Raw genomic sequence first — 8,067 nt, 5'->3', positions numbered from 1 at the left:
TTATTCATTTGTTCTATTTTTTTAATAAAAGTTTACTAATGGAAAACTATTTTTAAGAACTCGATATGTTAAATTTAAGATCTATCCATATTTGTTTATTTTGATAAATGTCTTTTTGTTTATAATGAAGTGACAAATTATGTTTGACAAAGGTTTTTTGTCTAGTCGTTGTTAAGGTATTTTATTCAATTTTTATTCACAAAACAATTTTATGTAAAATAAAAGAATGACAAAAAAAATATTCAATTAAAAACATTAATATATATAATAAAACCATAAGAAATCTGAATAAAAAAAAAACTCCAACGATAGTTCAACAATTTAACAAAATCATGAAGATGAAGCTAGTGTATCTATTACACTTTGGACTAGTGAAACATCACAACTTATTTGAAGAGGAAGACGACCTTCTCTATCGAGCGTGGCTTTTTTCATATGTGGGATTTTATATTTGTTTTCCCCTCCAACTTTCATGATCTCTTTCATGCAAGTTTGAAGGGTCAAAAGAATATAATTTACCCTTTCTGTAGGGTATTCATCAAATGAATCTTCCACGGCATGAACAAGAGCTTCTACGGTATTCGGACATGCTTGGTGTTGTAGTGATTGGATCGCACTAAAAAAATCCGGATCTAAAATATTTAGATCAGGTGAATTTGGTGGCTGGCACATTTAACGTATATCAAAACCGTTTTTAGACGCAGCTTCTTGAAACACTTTATCATCGCATCCAACATGCGTCCTAGCATTGTCTTGGTGAATGAAAATAGTATTCTCCCGATCTTCAATTGGCCATCTTTCATGAATTATCAGAATAACCTTTTCAATCAAATACGCTTTTATATCTTCTCTTTTGACGGAGGTTAATGCTTTTAGCTCTAAAGTTCCGGCTTCTCGGTTTTTACTTCGCCTTTGAGCTGGTTGGAGGGTGACAAAAGGAAATATCCTATTTTTCCAGAAAATGTCTCATTTCCTTCATAGTCAAATCTTGGTCGAGCCATCGCCGCTAAAAACATAACTTTCGTAATGTGGTTCTTACTTTGACATGTACGATGAGGCACCTCTTCCTCGGGAACCACATAATACTTCTCTGTTTTCTTTGTCATGTAAAACCATTTTTCGTCAATATGTACAATATTGTACATATCAACGAATTTTGGTTCATGAGCCAAAGAGTCCTTTTCCAACATAGACAAACAGAACTTCAATCTAGCTCTCATATTCTCATCACTTAAACCTGGTTTGATAGCATTAGTATGGCGTTGAAGGATACCTTCTTTGACACGTTTATGTAATGTCGAAGTAGCAATGCCCAAACCCATTGAAAGCGACCGTAGTGACGTTCTCTTGCAAAACGGAAATTTCATAACTTGATTTAAATCAAGTGGAATTTTCTTACGACCACAGTGTCCAGTTTTTTTGTGCGATACATTGACTTCTTCATCATTTGAAGTGTCTTTTGCTTGTTTTCATTTGCACTGTTCGGATATGTACCAAAAACAAATCAGAAACTTCCCGCGTAGTATGTTTCTCTAGTTCTCCATTTTGACTTCTCTCCAACAAAGCATTATATATTGCCCATCTTTCTGTGTTTGAGATATTCAACCTTTTGCAGTTTGGAGGCTCTGTTTGATCATCAATATCTGCATATTAATATAAAAATAGAAAAAGTTAGGAAAACAATATCTGCAAGACTGAAACATAAGAACGACACATGTATATTTGTACATAGAAACATACTCGATACACAACTTTTCATCGATATTGCAAGAAAACTATCAAAACAAGTAGAAATAACTGTCTGAGGTAACTTTTAATCAAATTGCACATACACAGCATAAACAAACAAAAATAGCAGCCTTTGTTGACTAATCTATGCAAACTTGTGTACACAAATCACAAATATAACTAAAAGTAAAATTTTATTTAAGGCACTATTGATCGTAAACTTATTTGAACAGCAAAGTGTTGACCAAACAAAAATTATAACAGAAAATTTACATGAATCTATTTCGGTTAAACAATCGTTGGAGGCAATTTGATCGATCGCATTAGCATCATCATCTTCATTCTTCATCAGAAGGAGTTTGATTTAGATCAAACAAAAACTCACTTTCATTACTTGTAAATGGAAGGTTTAGATCAAAATTAGAATTCATGAGATAAATGGTGATTCGTTTGATTGTGTTCTGTCAATATATAATCATGATTTGTTTTAAGTTTGGTCCCAATTTTTGTTTTAAATTTTTTGTTTTCGCTCCCTGTTGAAAAATTTAAGAAGGATTTTAACACCAAAATTTTTTTTGCACGTATATCTCAAATGAAGAACACAGACATTTGACTCAAAATTAAACGAGCATTTATAAATTTCCGTATGATAGTTTGTCATTATTTTGAATGGCTAAGACAAACAGAAATTGAGATCAGTAAAGTTGACCGAATAATGATAATAATAATGATCTGAAATAAATTAGAAGCACTGAAAAAATAACGAAAAATGATAAAAGAGGAAAAACAATAGTTGTCTTAATTCATGTGAAAAAGCTATAGCTTTATGTATAAACGAATGGAGGGAGTATTACTATGTCCTAGTTGATAACATAACTTGCTAGTTTAGCTATTCCACTGTTCAATAACTTTTCTAAAGACAAAAATTGAAAATTAAATTTCAGATCTAAAAAGCACAGGAAGCGTAAGAGGAGGAGGAAAGAGGCACAAAGCTCTGAAAAAACAAAATGGCGATAACATCTCTACAAATTACTTTCTTCCAACCGGATAGACACACACTTCTAAATCTCTCACCGTCCTCACCACCGATATCGAATCAACCGAGGATACTCAACCGGATTCAGAAACTAAATAGAGACCAAAGACTCCGACGAATTCGAGTCCCATCTCTCAATATATCTGACTCATATACCAAAGTGAGACATGGAAGAAAGCAGAGCTGAGAAACTCTAAGAAAGAGTCAGTCGAGTCTGCTTCAAGAAGCTCGGGACTGTATTTCCCGCCGGGGAGTGTAAAGGATCCGGTTTCAGGTGGGTTGAATGTGGAGTTAGGTTTTAGACCTTACACCGAACGGCTTAACGGGAGGATTGCGGTGTTAGAGCTTGTGGTGTTTCTTCAGGTCTATTTCACAGTAGTTGTTTCTGCTATGTTTGTTAACAGCGAGAAGGAAAAGGTTAGTGTCTGACATTATAGTGAATGATAAACAATGACTCAGTTTCAAAAAGCTAAACATATAGCTCTCCCTGCCTTTTGTTAAGTTCTTGAATTCTGGGATTTTTTATAATGTCTCCTTGTTGTTCACCTAATAGAAGATGGGCGTTTGTGGACATGGCCAACCAAAAATACCTTTGGAGGGATCTCAAGTATCAAAGTTAGTGATATTGCCTAACGATTAAAATCTATCTTGAGATATTAATTACATCAGTTGTGAAAACGTTGCTTTTCTATTGTAAGGTGCATGGACTTTGTAATTTTTAAAGTAATGGATGTAATGTATATTCATAGGACAATAAAAGGATCTCACTTTGGAGTCAGCTTGTTGAATTGTTGGTGTTCTAACTATTTTTAAGCAAGATAAGAAACTAGTAAGAGTGAAGTGTTTATAAGTATAAATTTTGTAAAAGTGTAGTTTGGGTTTTTGTTATATGCACACAGCCAACGACGTACATGTGTACACGTAAATATTATTATCAATCTGTACAATGATTCATTTGTACATTGTTTCACAAGCATCCACGTGCACATCATTTAACAAAATTTCAGAAAGATTTTGTTTCCATGCTATATAGTATATACTGTTATACATAGAGCCTCGTACACACATGACTAATAATCTGTTACATGCATCTAATGGTCTTTGATATATATATATATATATATTGTCAAATGGAATTACATGTACACATATGATTGAAGGGACTGGTGTTTGCAAGGTGTAATATTCTCCATGTTTCGAGTGTTAAGCAAAAAAAAAAAGGCAGTGTACACTAAATACTTCACTCTGACTAGGTGTACATTCACTCGAACAACTTTGTCCGTGATAGGCACTTTGACAATACACTTAATCCACAATAGGCACTTTGACAACATCTACATACTTACATACGCCAACAACTTTGTTTAGAACAATATTCACTTAGGCACAATTGACCAAAAAAAGACACAAACACCCAAAAATCCAAATTCAAAACCGCTTGTACATCTACAAAAATATCCACGTGTACACCTAATTTCGGAGTCCACACACACAAAGTTAAATACTCCCTCTGTTTCTGAATAAGTGTCGTTTGAGACTTTTGCAAATAAATTAAGAAATCATTTAGTTTTGCATGTTTTCCATATAAAAACACCATTACCCATATACCTACTCCTATTTCAACCAATAGAAAAATAATCTGCAGAATAAAATCAATAAATTCTGCATCGAAAAACTAAAACGACACTTATTTTGCAACGAAAAATTTCATCTACAATGACAATTAATATGAAACAGATGAATTATTTTGGTGTACATATATACAAATGTCAATTATAAAGTTTATACTTGAGAAGAGCTCACAAAACTTCAATAAAGTCTAAGTTAATTCTAATACGACAGAAAAAGAGAAACTTGTTTTGCACCAAAATCTTCTAGAGTTAACTAAAAAGATAACACATGCCACAACCAAGCTTAAGGTGCATATAAAATTACTACAATATAACACAATCCACTTATAGATATATATACAAATGGGTTAGAGGCCTAATATATGTATTGCAAAAAAGTGTCCACATGTACACCATATTTCTCAGACACATTGTACCTACAACCATCAATCAGACCATATACAACATTAACCCTAGTTTTCCCTTGTCTCACTAGCCGAAGAACATGAAAAGTGAGAACACTGAACTTATTTTCCAGAGTAAATTCATCAAAGCAATAAATCTGCACAAATTCAAAAAAAAAATCAGTTGAAAGTCATAAGAATGTTTGTTACACCCTAAGTATGAGCAAAACTTTCTACTCGGCTTGTAGATAATACGTTTAACGAAAGAAAGGATTGTTTCATCTCCAAAACAAATCCCAGAAACTTATCATTCCAATCAAAAAGGCAAAATGCTATGGAATAGTTTTAGAAGAGCTTGTGATAGAAAATACACATAACCGCATTTCAGAAGAGTTTCAGCTGAACAGACTTCTTAGTTGTTAACTCCACTTTGCTATTCTATGAATAGTGTATCTGCAACAAACATAATGACAAAGATAGGATTAAACACTACCCCAGACGATTCAAAAGATTGGAGGAGCTTTTCTCAATCACGATTCGATCTGATCGTGAATTTTCAAGAACAGGAAGATCAGTGTTTTTTTTTTTTTTTTTTTTGTTAACCTGGGTATCCCAGGCCCATGGATAGGCCCGGACTAATACCCAAGGGGAGGTGTAGCCCACGGATAGACCCTTTCTACGAGTATTCAAATGGACCCTAAAACATAGGCCCATATCCGTGTTGGTTGACCAGGATAATTGTGACTTAGTTTCGCGCAGCAGGTCGATCGAACCTGAAACGTGTTGGCGTCTCAGTCCCGTCTCCTTACCACTCGACCACAATCAACCGGTCAGGAAGGAAGATCAGTGTTCTAACTTAAAAACCCAATCAGTGATTAAATTCGACCCAGATCAAGCCTAGATACTCGAATAGAGAAGAAACAGTAAACCACTGACAAAAATCGACTAACCCACTTCAGTGACTTCATATATACGAATAGGAAAATTGTTTGTGATTCGGCTGGGTTAAGGGTTTTGATGTGGAGAAAAATCAATTTTGATGAATACTAGAGAAGAAAAAGATAAGTCAAAATAGGGTAAGCACGAGGCGGCGTATTCGGCTCTAAGACTCACAAAGTTGGAGTTGTCGGAGATTAAAATGGAGAATCCGAGAAAACATGGAGATACAAAAAGTCAGCCTCCTTGCAATCAACCCTTCGCTTCCCATCTCCATTAATTTGATTTATATTGAATGAGTCAACTCGGTAACCGGAGGCTGCTACAGAGGCTTCACCTTGTTTCTGGGTTTGAGGAATCAAATGATTTGAGGTTACGAGAAAAAGAAAGAAAAAAAGTGAGTGACAATGTGAGAGAGAGAGAGATCTAAACTGAAAAATGGAAAACAGTTGTTGTGAGTCAAATCGTATAACTATGGTTACTCTAATAGTTACTCTAGTTAATTTAGTTGGACTTTTTCACGGGGTTTGGTTGGCGAAAGTGTCTCAGTAGACATAAGTGACCTATTGTGTTATTAAAAGTCAAAATGTGTCTTAGACTGTAACATTTTCATAATTATATGACCGAAAGTGGGTCTGAAATGGGAAAGTGCATAAATACATACGTGAAAATATTACCGATAGGGTTCATGATTTAATTTTTTTGGGTTTTGGCATTTCTAGTTTCATATTAAAAAAAATAAAAAATGATGCTTATATCTAGATAAATTGAGATGTATATAATGACTAAAACTCTTGTTAGCTTTGTGTTGGTTCATCCTTTCAACCACTATTACACATTATAATCTTTTTAGCATGTACATTAGATCTACATGATTGTTAACCTATAATCCTACCGTTACTATCAGTGTTTTTCTTGAAAAACTTTTGCACATTTATACTACTCTCGTTTGCTTTAGGAAGCCGATATCTTGTGGTTTCAGACGTAGATTTTGAGATCGTGTGTGACCATCAAAGGAAGTTCCTCAAGCAAGAGCAATCGGGAGAACTCAGGATTCACATACGTCAAGGACTCAAGGCTAATAACAAAACCCATTAGATTCTGTGAATATTGTTGTAAGTGATTCCCTGGCACGACAAGGGAGTGTTTAACCTTGTAAAAAAGGAGAAGCATTTGGTGACCAAATCGGAATCACAATGAAATTTTGGATAGTGTACTCATATCTGTAGACAGGCCCGGCCTTGAAGGGAAGCTAAAGAAGCATGGGCTTCCGTCCCTAAAATATATAAACTAAATTTGGTCATTATTTTTCAGATGTTCTTTTTGTCTAGTGGTGTAAATCATCAATCAATCCTTAATCTCAACCGTCAGAGTTCGGTCCTTGAGAGCATGCCAATTTCAGCCTTTTTTTTTAGTTAGCTTGTGGTCATTTAAAAGTGAGGACCACTACTGTCGACAGAGACATCAACGTAATAAACACGATACATGCCAATTGTTGTAAGGGTCTAAACAGCAAAACTTGTTTTTCTTAGCGATATTTTTCGTGTTTGGAAGTCATATCTGTCGGAGAGAACGTTGGGGAATACGAATATGGCAGAGAAAAAATGGAAACGTCGTCGTAGGTGTGGTCGTAATCAGTGGCGGAGCCATGTGGTAGGGAGGGGGATCAGTTGACCCACATGACTTCTACAAATAAATGAGTTTAGTTTCTGTACGATTGATTTTGGTTGGAACATCTGGTTAAGATCCATTAGCTTGACTCCCATGAACGGTTCGACCCATCTTAAATATTTTTAGTAATATTACATAATTATTTTAATAAATGAGTCGTATGAGAGATGACGCTGGCTCCACCACTGGTTGTATCGTCTCTGCTCAGAGTTTTTACGCGAAGACTAATTTATAGATAGTGTTAAAGAGGATTTTGACCCAAAATAAAGGAAAAGGAGTGTTTAGTTCAGATATTATAAACATCGGTTGCATGAAGATAGATGTAGGTGTAAACTACTATCTCAACTGGCCAAACACAACCGATGTTCCTTACACACACACACCTATTCTTCGTTCCTTACTCTGTTTCTATTAAACTAGATCAGCAAAGCCAAGCAATTGAAATCCATAAAAACAGAGTGATGAGACTAATATCGTTCAAGTTCGAAACTGCAACTTAATTAGAGAAATAAATAAAAAGAACATAGAGTACGTCACTCAAAAATAAAGCAAAACATAAAACCAAACAACACTGAAATTCGCTAGTTAATTGGATGCTGCTGATTATAGTAAATGCGGTTACTTCTCGATTGGTGAATATCACAAGTAAGCTCCTTCCGTTGTTAATTATTTGATATATAGA

At 34.7% G+C, this 8,067-nt stretch overlaps 2 long non-coding RNA genes across 2 annotated transcripts; one reads left to right on the top strand and one right to left on the bottom strand.

Annotated features, from left to right (window-relative positions):
- The first annotated feature begins 2,568 nt into the window (after positions 1-2,568).
- On the top strand, positions 2,569-3,552 carry LOC106329287. Its single transcript, XR_001267774.1, has 2 exons — positions 2,569-3,181; positions 3,318-3,552. It is a non-coding gene; the product is annotated as an uncharacterized LOC106329287 (long non-coding RNA).
- Positions 3,553-4,678: 1,126 nt separating this feature from the next.
- LOC106329286 lies at positions 4,679-6,171 on the bottom strand. Its single transcript, XR_001267773.1, has 3 exons — positions 5,892-6,171; positions 5,157-5,231; positions 4,679-4,936 (listed from the first exon to the last, which is right to left on the bottom strand). It is a non-coding gene; the product is annotated as an uncharacterized LOC106329286 (long non-coding RNA).
- Positions 6,172-8,067: the final 1,896 nt, after the last annotated feature.

The sequence above is a fragment of the Brassica oleracea genome, chromosome C3, assembly GCF_000695525.1.
Source record: "Brassica oleracea var. oleracea cultivar TO1000 chromosome C3, BOL, whole genome shotgun sequence".
Taxonomy (NCBI): domain Eukaryota; kingdom Viridiplantae; phylum Streptophyta; class Magnoliopsida; order Brassicales; family Brassicaceae; genus Brassica; species Brassica oleracea.
Note: the sequence above shows the minus strand (reverse complement) of the source record. Positions and strands in the feature narration are given on the sequence as shown.